This window comes from Lepidochelys kempii, chromosome 1 (assembly GCF_965140285.1).
Source record: "Lepidochelys kempii isolate rLepKem1 chromosome 1, rLepKem1.hap1, whole genome shotgun sequence".
In the NCBI taxonomy this organism is placed as follows: Eukaryota; Metazoa; Chordata; order Testudines; family Cheloniidae; genus Lepidochelys; species Lepidochelys kempii.
Genome location: NC_136380.1, coordinates 57,701,399 through 57,720,178, shown reverse-complemented (window position 1 = coordinate 57,720,178; position 18,780 = coordinate 57,701,399). Strand labels below are relative to the sequence as shown.

The 18,780-nt window shown below is 39.3% G+C and overlaps 2 long non-coding RNA genes across 4 annotated transcripts in view; both read left to right on the top strand.

Moving 5' to 3' along the window:
* The first annotated feature begins 1,599 nt into the window (after window positions 1-1,599).
* Window positions 1,600-4,146, top strand: LOC144930562 (uncharacterized). Its single transcript, XR_013635832.1, has 2 exons — window positions 1,600-2,023; window positions 4,078-4,146. It is a non-coding gene; the product is annotated as an uncharacterized LOC144930562 (long non-coding RNA).
* An 863-nt stretch (window positions 4,147-5,009) lies between these two features.
* The window catches only part of LOC144930559 (uncharacterized), a 58,685-nt gene continuing 44,914 nt past the window's right edge, over window positions 5,010-18,780 (top strand). For 2 of the 3 annotated variants that reach the window (XR_013635829.1, XR_013635828.1), the window contains exons 1-2: window positions 5,010-8,131; window positions 13,601-13,727. This is a non-coding gene — a long non-coding RNA (uncharacterized LOC144930559). Of the gene's footprint in view, window positions 8,132-13,600; window positions 13,728-15,679; window positions 16,460-18,780 lie in introns of those variants that run through there. The other variant, XR_013635830.1, reaches the window with a different exon arrangement.

Sequence of the window (18,780 nt, the reverse complement as noted above, 5' to 3'; positions counted from 1 at the left end):
ATTCAAGATAAATTGGCACGATGAACTCACATGGGACCTAGGATCTTTCTGTGAGCTTAACTGTGTCGTTAACAAGCTGAAAGAATATGTGCTTTTTTGGAGTTTATTGTCACCTGTCTCTTAGGGGCCATTGGATGGGATGGTTCCAGTGGTACCCTCTGCGTGAGAGTCTGCGCCTAAAGGATGGAAAGGGAGGCCAGGCGCTGGTCTTGTTTGAACCTACTAAGCGCTCTCTAAGTTCCTATCTTGGGTCAGCAAGAAGTTGGTGCTGCCTCTTGTTACCTCAACGAAACATTCATGAAACTTCTGCAGGATTGAGGACCTTCTATGTTTAGAAGGAGAAATCCTTTCTGCTAGCACGAAGGCCATCTATATATGTATACTGATGCACATTAGAAAGGAATTGAAGAATAGAAGTGAGGCTAAACGATTTTGTGCTAATGAACCGAGTGATGTGATTGTTCTAAAAAAATATGCACTGGACATGAAGGGAGATATACTGCGTTTGAACAGAAACTGTGGACCTGGTGAGATTTCCAGGTTTTTTCTTTCGTGTCCTGCTGTACCTGGCCGGATGATTTCCTTACTGTTTATGTTACATTACAACGGATTATTTTATTGAAAAAAATATAATAGTCACTTTGAAACCCCCACCCCCCTCGCGCGCGCACAAACTCATCTTAATGCAAAGTGGCGGAGGGGCTCTGATACTGTGGCTCACTTTTATGAGAATAGAAAACTCTGAACGACAGTGAAATAAATACATATATTGTAGTTATTTTCTCATCTTGTATCCTGATCCTGGTTTATCTTCTTTGCAACTTTGCGCTTGGGAATAAGATCTCCCGCTCTCTCCATCGCTGCTGCTGCTGTTTCGGCAACATCCGACACTTAGCTCATCCTCGCTGAACTTTTCCTTAGCACTATGAGTATTTTTTTCTGTCGTGCTATAGTAAACAACAAAAGAATTTAACTAAACGAGTCTGAAAATAGACAATATTCGGTGTCACTCAGAAGACTGAGTTCCTTCAGTGTGTAGAGTTAAAGCCGTTTCAGAAGGTGCAGGTTTTTAATAGCTCTTTGTATAACGTATACGATTAGTTCTATGAACACTTAATGATGGTAATAAAGAGTCAAACTAATGAGTAAACGATGAATAAACAGTGTTGGTAAGAGTCCAGAATTGAATAGACAGTAGTTAGGCTGTCACTTAAATGCTTTTCTTAAAATTCATGAAAAAAAATTATGAGTCATTGGAACAACTTTTAAAAATACGCTTTTAGGACAAATGAAATGGATTATTGTGATGGGAATGGACAGAGGATAAAAGCAGAAGGTGAAATGATTGAATAGCAAAAAACAAGCATGCAGACTCCAAACATTGGCTTACAAACTTAATGTAATTGCCCAGATACAGGTTAAACTTCAGTAAAAGCACTGCGTTTAGAAATGTTACAACAGCTCTTTAGAAGTCTCTAAAGAAAAGCTGAATTGTTTGAATTTAGATAACTAGGAAACTCGTTGTGACCTACATTGCTGTTCTGAGTCAGCACTGAACAGCCAGCTTGCAAACTTGTACACACTCCAATTCTTACCGTCAGCAACGGATCTTTTGGGTGGAGCTCTTTTCCGCAGTTTCTGTAAGCACTTTATTTGGTGGTTGCTAGTCCCATGTTTACAAATAAACAAAGTTAGATGGAAAGACAAGGTGGGTGAGGTAATATATTTTATTGGTAACATCCTGGGATCCAGCAAGGGCTACAACTCTGCATACAGAGTTACATGGAGTCCGATTCTCGCCTCATATCTAGCATTGTCAAAACTGCCTCCCTACTTGCGGTTTTAAGTTCAGTCAGAATAGATGCAATTTAAGGTTATTTTAATAGCTAATTTGTTAGTAAAAAGCTTATTTAAGCAAATATAAGTTTCTCCAAGTTTAGAAAGGAGGTAATCGGAAGAATGGCACTTCATTTTCAGAAGGGCTTTGGATTACTTAGCTGATCCGATAATAGATGTCACGTAGGTAAGAGCTATTGCATGATACATACCGTTTTTCTTTCTTAATACCGTAGGGAGTGTGTGAAGTTCACAACCAAAAGTTCTTACCATATTGTTTTCCATATCCCTTGTTTAATACACTTTAATACAAGCTGTGCAAGGGCTATAACCAAGTGTCGATGTCCTTAATTAAGGTTTATAGTTTATTCATGTTTGAAGTGAAGTTGGACATAGTTGAAGAGGCTGCATGTTGAACACACAGTTGAACACTGAAGAAGCGAGAAGACACATTTTAGCAGTTTGATCGGTGATCAGTACATATAACACTACACCCCCACTCGTGCCGAGCGAGTGTCTAAGGAAATCAGTCAGACTCCGCGTCCATTTATATTCAAAATGACAAAAAGAGTTCAGATGAAATACCCTGGGAAACTCCGCCTTTTGGAAAGAAACCCTTTCTGTGTTTTTGTTTATTATTTTTTAATCATGTCCTTAGCACGAGCAGTCAAACAGAAACGCCAACATTCGTAGTCTTAAATTTATGGATTCTAAACAGAGATTTACTATGGCTGATCACCAATTTGTAGTGTTCCTTTATTTACATCTTTTTGCAAGCTCTTATATTTTTCTTGGGAAACAAACAAACAAACAAACCGAAACACATTCAGTAAAGTATCAGATTTCAGAATCAGTCAAGGAGATCAAATCCAATTTCCTTCTATTGAGATTCGGGACCTTTCTTTCCTTAAAAAATTACTTTTAGAACAATTATGTTTATTTGATTCGGCACTGTTTACTAATAGCTTTTAATAGCTCATTGTTTCCTGAAGTGGTTACATTTCAGTCTCGCTTCTTAGTATGAAATCAGCGAGGCTTCTATATAACGATTGAAATCCACCTCCTATTCACCTATAACAGAAACGAGAACAGAAAACGTCAGTTCTAATTTCGGAGGGGGAAGGGAGGGGAGGAACGAATAGATTTTTTTTTTTTTACAGTGAAATGGCAGGTATCCAAGCTGTGTTTCTTAGCTCATGCTTTGTGAGACTATAGCCTACAGTAGGAAAATTCGCCACTTTTACACCTCCATATCTGGTTCATGCTAGTTTAGTGACACTCACTAAACAAAGCAAATTTAACCGCTGTAAACTCTTAAAAGGAAAAAAAATATTCCCTGACACGGAGAGAGATTGTTAGAAACCTCAGTTTAAAACCTCTCCTTTTCTTTCTAACTGTCAAATACAGCTGAGAAAGTTTTATGAGTACGGTTCGTTCTTGGAAGAGGATCAGCTATATTTAAATGGGAGAGGGTGGGTAATAGGTAGGTGTTTTGGTTATGCCTGCCGGCATAATCCGACACCCCGTTGCTGTGTCTAAACCGAAATATATACTACTAGAAGATCTGAATCAATCTTTTTATTTTATTTAAGTTTTATTTCATAAGGATTGGAGTTTTCTGGGAGTCCTGAAGTTTCTCCTGTTATTTCAATCCCTTAAAGCTCCACGAAGCGGGGACCTGGGTCAGCCCCAAGAAATAAAGCCTTGGACCTACTTCTCGAGTCCAAAGCGTCGAAAGGGTTAAGGAGTCCTGAACGGGGCTCGCACAAGGGCAATTGGAAAAAACAAATCGCTTCCAAGACATCCGATTAGTCACTACGAAAAAAAAAGGCTCGCGAAACATGGTTTGGGGAAACCTGCAGAGGAAATGGACACAGTCTGCGTTTCAGGGCTCAGTCCTCACGGTGAAGCTGAAGGAATCAGCAGCTTCCAGTTAACACAATTCAACCCCAGATGATTCTGTCAGTGGACGTCTTCTGGTCATAGGGCTGCTTAATTTCATGCGTATTTTTTACCACCACATGAATCAAGCACGCCCGACCAGGTTTTTAAGGATTGGATGATTTATGTGCATCAAATCGGATCTCTGAAAGCTTTTGTTTCACCCGTGTGCTTGATAATATTTCTGTTATCAGTAGTGTGCATCTGTAAATGTTAAGAAACGAAAGTTAGTCCTTTATTGTGACATTGTAGGAATGAAAATGTAGAATATAATGAAGTAACCCTTTTATTACGTTTCAGGGTAACAAATGACGGTAAAATAAAGTTTCGGAGAAGGTAAGTGCAAGGAACTAGACTGTCCCGGAGCAAGATCGCTTTAAAAAAACAGAGAAAAAGACCCATGTATATGTAATTACAAAATGTGATCTGTATGATTTGCTTAAGTAAATTAGCGGGTGTTTGAAAATGTGCTTGTCACTATATATTGAATTAAGCATATATTGCTCTAAGTAATGAAATAAAATAATCTGGATTTGGTCAGCATCTACCTTATTGTTGGTAGTCTATCTATAAGTCTTACCCCGTTTCTTGTTTTGGAACATTCGCCAAAACACTCAACCAGGGATGTGATTTTTTTGAAATATATTGTTTTAATAATGAACCATATGTGTGGGGAGGAGGAACAATTCGCTGAAGCAGTGGCTCTCAACCTTGTCAGACTACTGCACCCCTTTCAGGGGTCTGATTTGTCTTGTACCACAAGTTTCACCTCACTTATAAACTACTTGCTTACAAAATCAGACATACACATACAAATGTGTCACAGCACACTATTACAGAACAATTGCTTACTTTCTCACGTTTACCATATAACTACAAAGTAAATCAATTGGAATATAAATTTTGTACTTACATTTCAGTGTATTGTATATAGAGCAGTATAAACAAGTAATTGCATGAAATTTTAGTTGGTACTGACTTCACTAGTGCGTTTTACATAGCCTGTTGTAAAAGGAGGCAAATATCTAGATGAGTTGATGTACCCCCTGGAAGACCTCTTTGTACCCCTAGGGGTATGTGCATTAAATAACTAGTAATACAATTTGTTTAATGCTTATTTTAGGAAGGAAATATTGTTTGTCTCCTCTTTTGGTTCTACCTGTCAAAATATTTGACTGCTGGGAACAACTAAATATCTGTTTGATGGACAACTTGTTTGAAAGAAGGTAAACATGAAAATCATCCTACTGATGTCAGATTTCTTAGCATTCTATTTCCTGAGGAACTTTTACTTTGAAATGTCATGGAAGCTATAGTTTTGGTTGTATTTTTTCCCGAGAATCGTAGGGTAATCGGTTTCCTGTTCCTATCATATTAAATCTTGCTTAGATTTGCACGTAGAATTCACATGGCTCTTTATGCTGACTTATTTTTAGAGGTAGGTTTATGTTACGTTTCTATAGTGGCATAATTATATTAAGATTCTCTTTGTTAACTACTAAAAAATTTAATTGTTTATCAATGCAAAGGTCAGCACAAGTACCACTTTGCAGAATGACTGCAGTTTCCAGTGCCCTTTGCATTGTATAACGGATTAGATGTTCATTTTGGTTTATGCCAGTTATCTCACTAAATAAAAGAGAGTCACTAACTGAGTCTCTGATTAGGATTTACAGGCTCAAAACCACATTCTTCCAATGGATCTCGGGGTGCACGGGGCATACACGTTATGGCTCCATATGGTAAATATTTCAAATGTTCAGAATACTGGTTGTCTTCCTATACTCTTATTTTCCCCTGGAACATAAACAGTTACTCAACATTTAATATAAGGTACAGAATTACCTCACATTTTAACAGAAGTCGAACTATAATTTTTAAAAAAGTTCAAAGGATCAGAAAAAGGGCATCATTGTTATAAAAAAGCGTCTCTACCTTTTAAAGAATAAATAGCAATTTTGAAATAGATGTAGAGACACCGACACTCTTGTCGATGTGATGACTCTGTATAAACAGGATATCAAATACTTGACTATTTGACTCCCTAGTGACGTAAACAGTGTAACTCCAGCAAGACGGTATAGTAAAAATGAAGTATTTTAAAAATACTTCAGCAAATGACACAGACTCAAGAACTCTGGGCAAATAGTGTATTCAAAGCTGTTTCCTATTTAGGTTTTGGCTTCCAGAAAATGGGCAATTATTATCAAAAATGCTAAAACTTCACATGTGGAGAATATCATTATCTTTTTGAGTCATTGGACATTCAAAAAGACAGAATTATGATGACACCAACCCGGAAATTAACTTGTAAATTGCTGACAAATAAATGAAACTTTCCAGATCTAGTAGCTAATTGAAATAATTGAGCTAGTTTTTCCTCTTGCAACACTAAAACCGAAATGTGTGTTTTTGACATTTCAAACTTTCATTTTTGATAGATCATTCATCGAGAGCCAGAGAGCTGTCATTTAAATATCTCTTTCCCTTAAAGTATGAATTAATATCGACGGTGCAAATGAGTTTATCTTAATCGTCTGTAGGTAGCTTTGTTTATACACAGAAAACTGGTTTGCAGTGCATACAAAGTATATTTCTTCAATTCTTGCCAGGGATACCCAGCTGAGATAGAAAGTCATAGGATGTATTTGTCCTATCACGTTTTCGGGGCCCATTACGTAGGTTTTTGGTTATTTAGTTTTTTGTTTTAATGAGGAATACGTTAGAGGAGTTCTAAAAATGAAGCGCTTATCCGAAACTCATATTTTGCACTGAATACTGCTCTGCCTATATCTTAATTGTTATGGCATATGAAGTGAAGAATGACCATAACTGAAAGTCTGGCAACATTTACATTGCCAGCCCTGTTCTTCGAACAGCCCAGCCCAACAGATAGCATTATCACTTTTGCAAAGTGACAAATACTTCTCTCTAAATAATTAATGTTAGCTTAGTTGTTGCACCCACGGCTTATCTCTATCCCGCAGACACCCTAACCAGTGAAACCAGTGGACGTGCAGCAGGCAGCGGCTGCTTTGAGACCTTCCTTTCCTCTTTTCCTTCTCTTCAGAATATTGCAGTTAAAATGTTGATATTTTGGTGATTCTTACATTTAACATCTGCAGCTGCTGGTGGTCAGTGTTTACAATAATACACCCTGTAAAGAAGGTCTTTTATCTCCTGCCTTGGTACGAAAAGTACTAAGAAAATAGAAAAATAATTTGGTGTTTAGCCATTTGATCAGACGTTACACCTAGAACACTATTTTTGCTAATATTTAACTTTTTTGAGGGGTGGGGAGGTAAGCTGGAATTTCCCCATGAATTATAAAACTATAAATAATATAGCTGGATTGAAAAATGATGAAAAATAATTTGGGGATAAAATTCAGCAGACCCAGCAATTTTGTACTTTATTTTATTTACTTATTTATTTAAATTTTTGATTGAAAGGGCATCTGATTTCTAATGTAAGTGTCACATTGGCCGTGCGCTTTTCAGCAGCAGGATTACTTAATTAACCCTTCGGGTTGCAGCTACATTGCAATTAAAAGTTGCTGAAATATGTCACTATATTCTAGGTTTGTTTGACTAACATGGAAAGCGTAGGGATGGATTCTTTGCTACAGAAAATCCTCAGCATGCATTTGAAAAAACCGACCTGACTGCGGAAGACAAAAAGAAGAGTTGTGTTTTGTGGATATACTGCACTGAGGCAATCAGTAAGATCTGAAAGGTGGGCAAGCGTTTGTGAGAAGCAGCCTCAGAAGTGCTGACAACCTATCACAGAAAAGCCACACAGGAGACACCCGCGTTTGACACACTTCTGCGTCTGGAAATCTGAAGCGATCCGAGCAGCTGTGAGGAAGACAAGAGCAAGAGAGAATAGTTTTGAAGTGACAGCTGGAGAGAACCACTGTGTTCAGAAGGTCTAAACTCCTTATTTCTCTCAGTCCTTAGGAGCGCTTATTACACGCCTGCCCGGTAACTGGGATATGCAGAAGGCATATGCAAGCACTTATTTTCTCGCAGCCTTGCATCTGGGATCTATTCAATAATACAATGAACATTTTAGGAAAAGTACTGCTCTTAGAGCGTCCTTCAACTTGTGACAGAAAGGGGGATCTGATGATAGTGTGTGAGTGTTGGGATGTCGGTGCCTTAACAATGTTCCCTCGGTCTACTCTAGACGCCTATATGCGGCCAATAAACTGATGTAAAAATCAAGGCATGTCACTTCCTGTATTTTATGAGCTTTTGGGCCTTTCACAACAACCAGGAAACACTACAGAGCACCAAGATCTGGAGAGGTTCCTACAATCTAAAACTCAGATTCTGTTCTCAATGACACCAAGGTAAGGGCTTGATTCAAAGTGCACAGTGGTCAGAGGTAGTTTTTCTACTGACTTCAAAGGGTTTTGGATAAGACCCTTAATTCTGAGGACTTTCAGTGAAGTCTGTGGATGTCTGGACTTACAGATGTCACCAAGCAGAATCGGGAAGGGGGGAAATGAAAATAATATATGACATTCACTTAGCAACTGATGTAAAAGGAGGAGGAACCATTCTGAATGCTAACAAGAAAGCTCTCTCCTTTGGTGATTGGTTTAATTTTCTGACACAGGAATGAATAGAAAGAAACAGGCCTTACCATTAGTCCCTCTGCTTTATGCTCCAAAGATTTATGGGTAAAAGTTCTCTGTCCCATAGTATATCACTCCAAACAACACATTCTCCCTGTGTCACGAATATATATACTTCAAAGATTTGGGTGATTTATTTTAAAAGCACTGTTCCATGGATTAGGTCTAACTTTTTGGTTGTTCCAGGTATTGCCCAAATGGACTAGATCTAACTCTTGGTTATTTTGGCTGCCTTATTGTCTCTGATGGAGTTGTGTAAATGCAAATAAACATGATCATCAGCTCCATCCCTACCCTGTTTTCAGAAATCCAGACTGAAATATAGTTTTCATGTAGCAACAGGAAGCTCTTTACATGTAATAAAGCTGACTGGAAAGAGTGTAGAAAGCCTCCAGGAAAGATTCTCTGCTAGAAGTAAACTCTAGAGTGAAGTTTGTTTTCCCTTTAGGATCACAGGACATTGAAATTTACAAACATCCCCCTGTGGCTCATTAATTAGAAATTGTAGCTCTTTATCTCTCATATCTAAGATATAATACTATATAATATTATAATACCATTATGCTGCTGTATTTAAGATAAAGGTTGTTTATATACCACAGAGATATTTTTATTTGAACAGATAATCAATTTTTGCGTGAAGCATGATGTGAAATGTTGAGTGTTTTAAAGAACCTGGAGATAAAATGATAGCATCAAGCAATCTGATTATTCTTCAACTGCTCTGGATAAACTGTGTGGTTTCCTCCCTGGTCATTTGTTTAACCCATCCCTCTGCTATAAAAATGTCAAACCAACACTCCCATAATCTCTTTGCTAAAGACTATTTTTGAGTCTTGGAACCCTCTTCAGCAGTTGGTATTATATGGCGGTTGAAACTACTCATCTCACCAGGTTGTGAGCTGAGCCAGATCAGAATACAAGTCTGCAGGGGTGAAACCCTTTCACTAGTACCTTACATGAGCAATTTCCTTTACAGTTCAATGAAAACCTGTTGTACAGATACCATTGGCCTAATTTTGCCATGGCATAGCCACCACAATTCTATTTGTTGCATGTGATACCTTGGCTTCTATAATCTAGAAATTGAAGGACATGAGAAAAACAAAGCATATCTTAAAAGTTTTTGAATATTTAACCTGATGTGTGGTTTTTAACTTTATAGACTTGTGTGCTGATCTGAGTCAGATCACCGTCTGGTGAGCTGAGTGGTTTCAGCCTCCACGCAAATTTTGCAAACTGCTCAGCTCTACTCAGAACCTATGAAAATCAGGCCACTAGAGTGCAATTATGTGACAATGGTTCAGACAGCGCAGTTCAATCTCTTATAATTTTGTGTTTAATTTGATAATTGGACTTATAAAGCATATCAATATTAATCAATTTAAATCAAAAGTAAAGCTTACTCAAAAATTATCACTAATTCAGAAAAATGTTTTCTTTCCATTAGTACATTTTTATTAGAGACACTGAATTTCATTTAGCCGCAGCCATATGAATTAAATGGATCAAATTCAGCAATGACATACACCCCATACAATCCCATGGACAAAATTAATCCATGGTGAAATTGTATTGAGTTTAGCAGAGTTACACTAGGAATGGACTTGGCTCAATAGGATCACCTGGGATGCAACTCAGCAGTGAAAAAAGCCCACTGTGTTTCTCTGTGTATATCAGAGTTAATATTTTCACATTTGATTAAAAGACTAATTTGTATCTGTTCTCTGGCACAGAAATGGCATGTAACCATACATTAATTGATGATCTTGCAGGAGTTCAGAGAAGAGCAACCAAAATGATGAGTGGGTTGAAGGGATTGATTTATGAAGAAACTTTAAGAGAATCTATATAGGTTGGGTAAATGAAGATGAAGAGTTTGTGTCTTTGAAGAGGCAATGAACCTGAAAATAGTCTACAGATATTTGTAAGGTATAAACACCAAGGGGGAAAGAGGAATTATTTGATGTGGTACATAGACATGGAACTAGGAGTAAAGAAATGGAAGTAATAAAAAGACAGGTTAGACTGAATATTAGGAAAAACTTCTTTACACAAATGTCTTAGTCTGTGACATAGTCTCCCTAGAAAAGTGATGGACACCTCATTACTTGGGTCTTTTAAAATCAGGCTTACCAACACTCTAGAAAATGTAGCCGAATAACAGCTAAATATTGTTACTTAAAAGTGCTGTATGGAACAGTTCTGTACTGACATACCTGTGTGTGTGTGTGTGTATATATAGCTTTTCTGCAGTATAATTAACTGACCTTCATTCTCAGTTAAAGCTTACAATTCCAGGGCCTTCTGAAGGGTTCAGCTATCTCCAGTGCCTTTAGGATTAATTTCAGCCTGCAAGGTGCCAAGTGTCTTCAGAGAGATTTTTTGTGCACTGTCATTTTCCACTGAAGTTAGATCACTCAAGGCGAACTGGTAATAAAGGGCCCAATCTTTCAAGCTGCTGAGTAGAGCTGGGTGAAATTTTTCAACTGAAACTTTTTTCAGAAAAAAATGCAGATTTGATGACACCAAAATGGTTTGCAAATTTGTGTCTGTGTCGCTAAATTGTTTGTGTCAAAACCAGCCCCCTCCCTCAAGAAATATTCTGAAAAAGTAAAAATATTTCATTTCAGCATTTTTAAATGGAACATTTTGATTTTTTTGGTTTTTAATGACTTAGCTTTGAAGTGTTCTTCAAATATTAAGAAACACTCAAAATTAAAACATTTTCTTTGACCTGAAATGATTTTTTAAAAACTTTTTGATTTGCTGAAAACTTAGAAAATTCACAGTTTTTGTGTCAACACAAAATTAACCTTCCCCCACCAATTTTTTTTTTTTGGTAATTGCCAGCTATCTGAAAAATCCATTATTCACCCAGTTGTAGTACTGAGTGCGTTCTGGTGGGTGCCCCTAACTGTCTTCAGGGACAGTTGAGTGCACTCAGAATTCCTGCTGAAGTAATTTGGAAGCAAGTGTCACTCAGTAGTTTGCAGGATTTGGTATGGTAGGTTGGTGGAGCTATTTAGCACAACCAATGTAGGGTCAGTCAGTCATATTCCTTTTCTGAGGAAGAACTTTGTATCCCAGCCACAGAGCAACAGTCCACACAACATCAGAAATGCAACAAAAATGTTCCCAGCTCAGGATTTCTCACCTAGACCCAAGTTGTGAGTTTAGAGGCCAGACTTCTTCCAGGTGGTCTTGTTTCCTGTTCCTGTTCCTGGAGCTACTGTTTCTTCTTCGAGTGCTTGTTCATGTCCATTCCAATCAGGTCTGTGCATGCACACGTGCACAGTAGCTGGGAAGATTTTTCCCATAGCAGCCTCCATTGGGTCACCCACCACCTACTCAGTTCCTCAGATTTTTCCTCAGATTTTTCCCATAGCAGCCTCCGTCGGGTCAACCCACCACCTCCTCAGTTCCTTCTTACCACCAGTGATGGTTAGCTGAAACATCCCATAGCCCTTGCTTAGCAAGTGCCTTTATCTCTGTTTTTTTTATATAGTTCTCTGTAGTTAGTGTATAGTAGTTAGTTAGAGTTAGTTGGGGGTTCCCCCACTTCCAACTCCCGGGAACTGGGGTATTTCACGGTCCCCGGGTTTCAAAACCTGTGAGGTCTGTGCTAAGCACATGCCAAAGAGTGACCCCCATGCTTCTTGTCTAAGGTGCCTAGGGGAAGGTCGCCAAAAGGACCAGTGTAGGATCTGTTGCGAGTTCCAGCCCAGAACTATTAAAGAAAGGGAACAGTGGCTGAAGGTTCTGCTAATGGAGGCAGTTCTTCGCCCCCACTCAGACCCCGGGTTGGGGGACCCCGCATCCAGCATCTGCTCATCAGCCCCTGGAGTGATACTAGTCCCATATTTAGTTGTTATCCCTTTGCTCACCATCAGGACATGCTCTGGGGGCATAAGTCTTAACCTTAGTTTATTCCCAGCTGAACCACACAGTCCTGCAGTCCAGACTGGCCCCCACTAATTTCTCCTCTAAGCATATCATCACGTTTGAAGTATTTGCCTGATGGTGACAAATCCACTCCTTGGGTCCTGCCAGCAGCACTATACAGAATTGTTCCAGGACAACTAACTACACTATTTCCTCACAGTAATATGTTTCTAGCTTTAGCCAACAGTTGAAGAGATCCCAGAATGAGTGATCAAGGGTGAGAGCTGTGGAAAACTTTTCTGTTCAGAATTACCTGTGATTTTCTTCCTTCTTAAGCCCTGGTCCATTCCAAATGGGTGCTTTGTGTAATTCATAATAACTTTCAGAGGTATACATCATCATACTGCTTGAGGCTTCCTAGTCAGGCATAGGGCCAGCCTGAGTACCCAATGGTCATGGGACCACCAACGTGCAATCAGAGATCTCTATATACACACTCTATGTCATCCTTAGTTGTCATTTTATTTAGGAATCCTCCTTCCATAGATGTGGGAGGAGATGTGGCATTATCCATTCCATTACCTGCAACAAGAATCTCTGCTTGGCTTCTTGATGATGTTCGTGGTCATGCTGCAAAAATTGCTACTGCTGAAGCAGTTACAGCTGCTAAAGCTGCTGCTATTGCGGCTGCTTCACTAACCACTTTAGGCTTTCTTTTTCCATGTTATAATGGATCAGTTATTACTTCAGTATCTCTGAACAGTAGACAGACAGGTCTGTTTTTACAGAGACAGCTTTATACCTTAGTCACAGAGCAATAGTTAAAACATCAGAAATGTAACAAAAACTGTTTCCCAGATCAGGGTTTCTAACTAGAGCTGAGCAAATTGACTTCGTGGTTTGGTGGCTGAAATGATTTTTTTTTTTTAAATTTGGTTAGTTCTGAACAGTTTTTTTTTTCATTTGCTGAAACAAAAAACTGAAAAAAATTCTTTTGGGTTGAACAAAATGTTTTGAATGTCATTTCGACTTTTGTAAAAAAAAGTCCTCATTTTTACTCAGCCGAAACTATTCATTTAATTTGAACTGAATTGTACCTGGCCTTACCCATCTCTTTGTGTTTTCCTGGGTTCTTTTATTAAAGCTCTAATTCCTTGTCCATTTTTTACCTGGGTAACATTATGTTGTGTCACATATGTTTTTGAAGGTTGGATATGTCTGCATGTTTATGATGTAATATTTATTTTTATGATTGGTGTATTGTGCCTAAAAATAACATCATTTATCTTTTCATAGCACTGGTGAAAGTTGATGAGTTGACTGCACTGGAAACTCAGGTTTTCTCTTTAACCATATTGCAGTATGGCAGGCTTTTCGACATTATTCCTGTTCATTGGCCCTGACCTGGAAAAACTATGTACAGGTAATTTAATCTTTTGCTCATTCAGTCTTGTGCTTTCTGCTGGGACAGTCAACTGTGGTGCCAATTGCTGTGTGTGTGATGAGAACATCTAGTTTACCAGGACAGTGTTTGAGGCTAACAGCTCATTTGATGTTGGCCATCAAACAGCCCTCAGATAGTAATGAGTTCTGATCACTACTCAGATATTATGGTGATAGGTGCTATAGAAAACCAAAAGATAGACTGATAAAACTATGGATGGGCACTATTCACAGTGAACAATTTATCCAATGAATATAGTTCTTTTTCTGTTAATGAATTATCTGTGAACAATATGTGATTTTTGTTAATTTATTTATTCATAATTGTTCAAGAAATAATTTATGCAAGTGTATCTCAGCCTGATGTTTGTTCATTTCCGCTATATCTGCTATTGGTTACTTGTGGTGTATGGCTGGTCACCTCCGTCACATGGTATTGTTTCTGCTCCTTGATAAGATGACTGAAACTTTATAAACAGGGGATAAGCAGTTCTGTCATGAGTAGCAAATATCGACATTTGTTCACGAATACCCATGTTTGCATGTGAAAACCAATTTTGGTCAAAAATAGTAATTCCTAAACATTTGTGTGAACAAAAAATGGTTCCCATGAGTGTTTGTGGAAAGGGGTGTGGACATAGTCTAATTGAAAATTGATTCAGAATTTACAGAAATATTCCCCCCACCATTTGCTTTGTTCTGGATATTATGGACCTTGTCTGGATTTGAACCAATGACATTAGAGGTGTAGTAGTGGGTCTTTTGGCCCAACCCTGTATCACTGAAGTCAATTAATTTTGCCATTTATTTCAGTGGGAGGAAGATGAAGTCCTATATCTCTGTACTAATTACCTGAACCATCCATTAATCCTTAAAATAATTTATCTAAACAAATCACACCAATATCTAAAATCATTCTTTCTGAAGGAAAACAAAAAGCAAAGCCCATGTAACATGAATATTTCAGTTGCTCTCTTCATGGAACCTAGGAAGCAGAATTTTTACCATACCCTTCCTTCTGAGTTTCATGAATCTGTATTCATTGCTGAGCTGGCTGTAAGTAGACTTTCCATATCTGTGGTTGTGCTTACAGCAGAGCTATATATATATCATGACAGATCAGGGACTTTCCACCATCTCAAAAAATAGTCTTTCTATAAAATAAATTAAAATACAAGTACAGTTTTCATACTTTGAAGGTTGGAAATGGAACATAGAATGAAAATAATATTATTCACATCATAAACTATTTATTTTACAGTTACATTAGTTTACTTAAAATGAGGCTGAGTTTCATGATGGTAGAGGAAATAAAGAATGTATTTGGGCAGTCTCTATAGAGGGTGCAAGATCAGATGTGGGGGGAGATAGTGGAAGTTTGTCTTTCCATGGATCAAGGGCATCTGGGTGTTGCCTTTCAATGTGGAAATCACAGGAAGGTTGGTCTAAAGGAGAGAATGAATACATGGGGACAGATTCTCTGGACCAGTAAAACTCCATTGTGTGGCTCAGGTTAGTACCTGTTTGGCTACAGCCCCTCACTTTTAGTTACATCCCTCCCCACTTTGGAGATCAACCTGAGTATCTGGCTCGATTCATTACCTAGATGACAGCAATATCTTGGAAGAACAATGGTCTGGCACAGAGGCTACTGCCAGCCTCTTAAGCGTATAGGTTGGTCCAATTTTTGATGACAAAAATGTGAATATCTGCAAGTAGGGTTGGACCACAAATGTTCCATAACTGATTGCTTGTCAGTATGTATATTTGTATCCAGCAGTGCTAATGTACTGACAAATTACTCACACTTTACTCTCTGGGGTAGGGATGTGAAGCCCTACCCCAAGGCTCGGGTCACCGTGATGGTGAAGGGGGAGATGCAGGCCATGATGGTAGGCCTGGGACCGAGGCTAGCTTATCCTGTCATTTTAGGTCGTGACTGGAGGGGATTCGCAGAGGTCCTGCGTGCTGTGAACCTGGGGGTCCCAACACCCTGAAGTAGCCTTTGAGGGAGACCTGTTTGAGGAAGCAGATGAGGCACCCAAGAACCCTAACCCGAATGGCCAAGCAACCAGAGATTCTGACTGCGACCACCTCAGATGAAGAGGTCACCCTAGGGAACCCGTTTGGGAAGAGGCCGAGTTTGGGGGCATACTTCAGCCTGGACCAAAGGGAGGATCCCATGCTCAGTTGGGCCTCTGAACCACTGACTTGCATCAATTGGACCATGACTGAGCCCCATCGGACAACAATATATGCCCACTTCGAATTGACCGGTGACCACCTTTACTGGATCGACTGTGATCCTTGGACATATGACACTTGAGCGCAGCTCGTGGTACCCTGATGTCACTGATATGTGGTCTTGCAACTCACCCATGACATTTCAGCGTCCGGCCACCTGTGTCATGAGAAAATACTAGTGCAAGTTCTGGCCTGGTTCTTCTGGTTAAACAATAATAATTTATAGAGCAGTTCATCTCCAAGTGTCCCAAAGGGCTTTACAGAATAGTGCTTAATTCTGCGCTCAATGAGAGCAGCATGAGCAGGATCTTGCCTTACAAATGTAATGCACCACAGAACGCAGCCACCTCTGTTGTGGAGGTCAGTGGACAGTGCCCAGCACATTACTCCGAAGTGTGTGGGTGTGAAGTTTGATCAAGTCACCAGATCAAACTCTTACTCTTACACAAAGCACCGTGGAATATTCAATGTTCAGGCAAAGCAGATCGGACCTTCATTTTGAAGATCTTATCCAAAAGACCTCTGATTGCAAATGTAAATGTACATTTATTTGAAAAGGTACCATCAAACAATACCTCATACTTAAATGCACTTGCAATCAAAGTGGTGTACAAGACCATCCTATTACTAAATAACAGGATTTCAGCCATCCCAGTCTATTCAGGGTTAGTGCTGTGCATTGCCATGCTAGAGAGCTGAGTTCAGTCTCTGGGCTGGCAGGGGATGAGTGCAGTGTGGAAATAGAATGTTTAGCTTCTGAGATCAGGAAAGAAGTGTCATTCTTAAGAATGGTGCTGATGAGCTCCGAAGCCAGTCCCACATTGCTTTCCTCAGCCACAAGGAAAAGAAGTTCAACTTGAGATCTGAGAAATGGTGGAATGAAAACGGGGATTTTCCAGGCTCCAAGAGAGCAGAAGAAAAGCCATATAGGTCTGTATAACTCACTTGCTGCTCTCCAAATGTCAGGTTTGCTTTCTTACATTTTGGACATTGCAACAACTTAAAAAATCACAAAGAATGGCATTTTGAGAAGTCATATTACTACAGATGGGTGGAAGTGTTGCAAGTGACTTCAGCAGGAGCAAGTCTGAGCCCATAATGGAACTGTCCATTGCAATGTTTGATAGAGTACAGCACAGAAGTACTTCTTTAGACCAGTTACCCATCTTTTATTGTCGTGATCTGCCAACAAATATCTGTCACCCTTTCCGTATATTAGTTTCTTCTCTGAGGTGGCCTCTATGTTTTTCCACTTGTGGGAGTCTACTAAGCAGTACAAACTCTAGAAGAATAGACTGAGGCATTTTAATTATACAACTACTGTAGAACTGTCTTCATAATCATACATCAGATCTGGATGCCAAATCAAGAAAGTGGTGCTGAGTAAAGGTGCAAACAGAATTCCAGGTATCAGCCCTGCAGATTTCTGTGATGGAAACATTGTGGAGGCAAGCCATCAATACCACCTTAGCTGTATCAGCTGCATGAAGAACTCCTTTTGAGCTCCACTAATCCTTATGGAAAGTGGACCAGAGGTCTCCACAATTGGAATGCTCTGCCCAAGTGTGACCTTGAATCTGAGAAGAGCTTGACACCAACAGGGTGAGGTTTAGACAGAGGTCTTCCTGGTGCTGACATAATTGCTAGTACCTAGAGAGATGCACTGGTAGCATCAGTAGGTCCCTGCTGAGAAACTGCTTGACATTGAGTGTACCTTCGCACCAACAAGACCCAGACAACAAAGTTAGTTTTTCTCACACCAGAGCAGCCATGGGACCAGAAACAGAGTGTTCCATTGATTTGGTTCTGGATGATGGTACCAGACCTGAAAATGAAGGCTTCTTCTTTCCAGTTGGAGTGGGCTTAAAGGCTGAATTTGGCAAGGGAATTGTGCCCTGACCTGAATTGGACCAGTGATCTAGCTCATAATGTCTCTAACATCAGGAAAGCCTGGATCCAGGCCTGCCTGTCCTTTCAGGCCTGATATGTAAAAACACAGCAAGCCAAACAACAGTTGAGGGGAAGGACTTTTCCAAGGCACATTAGACAACAGGTATGTGGACACAAGTCTGGGAAGATGGAGAGTATGAGATACACCATTTACACCAGACATTTTTTCAAACCTTTGGGGTCCAGATCGGACATGATGTCCTGGAATTGAGCTGGAGTTGGTCTGGGAATCTAAAACTAAATAAAAGCTTTAAAAACTAGTATTAATGAATTAGGAAAGTCTTGTAAATTCACCCTCTCCCAAATTCCTTGGCTTGAAGGGAAGGTCTCTCCACCTGCATCTTACCGCAGAATGGAAGGAACATAGGCAGTTGGAGTTCACACAGCTTCTTATAACCTTGGTTCTAAAAGTTTCATGCCATGAGGAGGGCACTCATGTTTTCCCAACAGGCACGGCTTTCTAGTAGGTTCCAAAGCTCAGGGGCACAAGAGGGCCTCATTCTACAAGTGGGAATATGCTGAGGCCACCTCAAAGAAGAAATTAAATATATATTTCAAAGTAGTTTTGGTTATTGCAAACAGGGCTGTTGAAACAATGACAAAAAATTGAATTCATTCAGTATAAATAGCTGCAAAATGTACCAAGAACGTAACTGTTATCTCAACAATATTATGCTGCTGCAGTTTCTGTCACAGTGATTTTTCCCCCCCAATCTATTTTGTAAAGGTCAAAGTGTAAAACCATGTTTTTAAGTGTACTTCTGACATAATTCTGCAGAAAAGTAATTAAAGAAGATGAAAGTGACCTTTACTCACATGGCGCAAAACAAATGAAACTG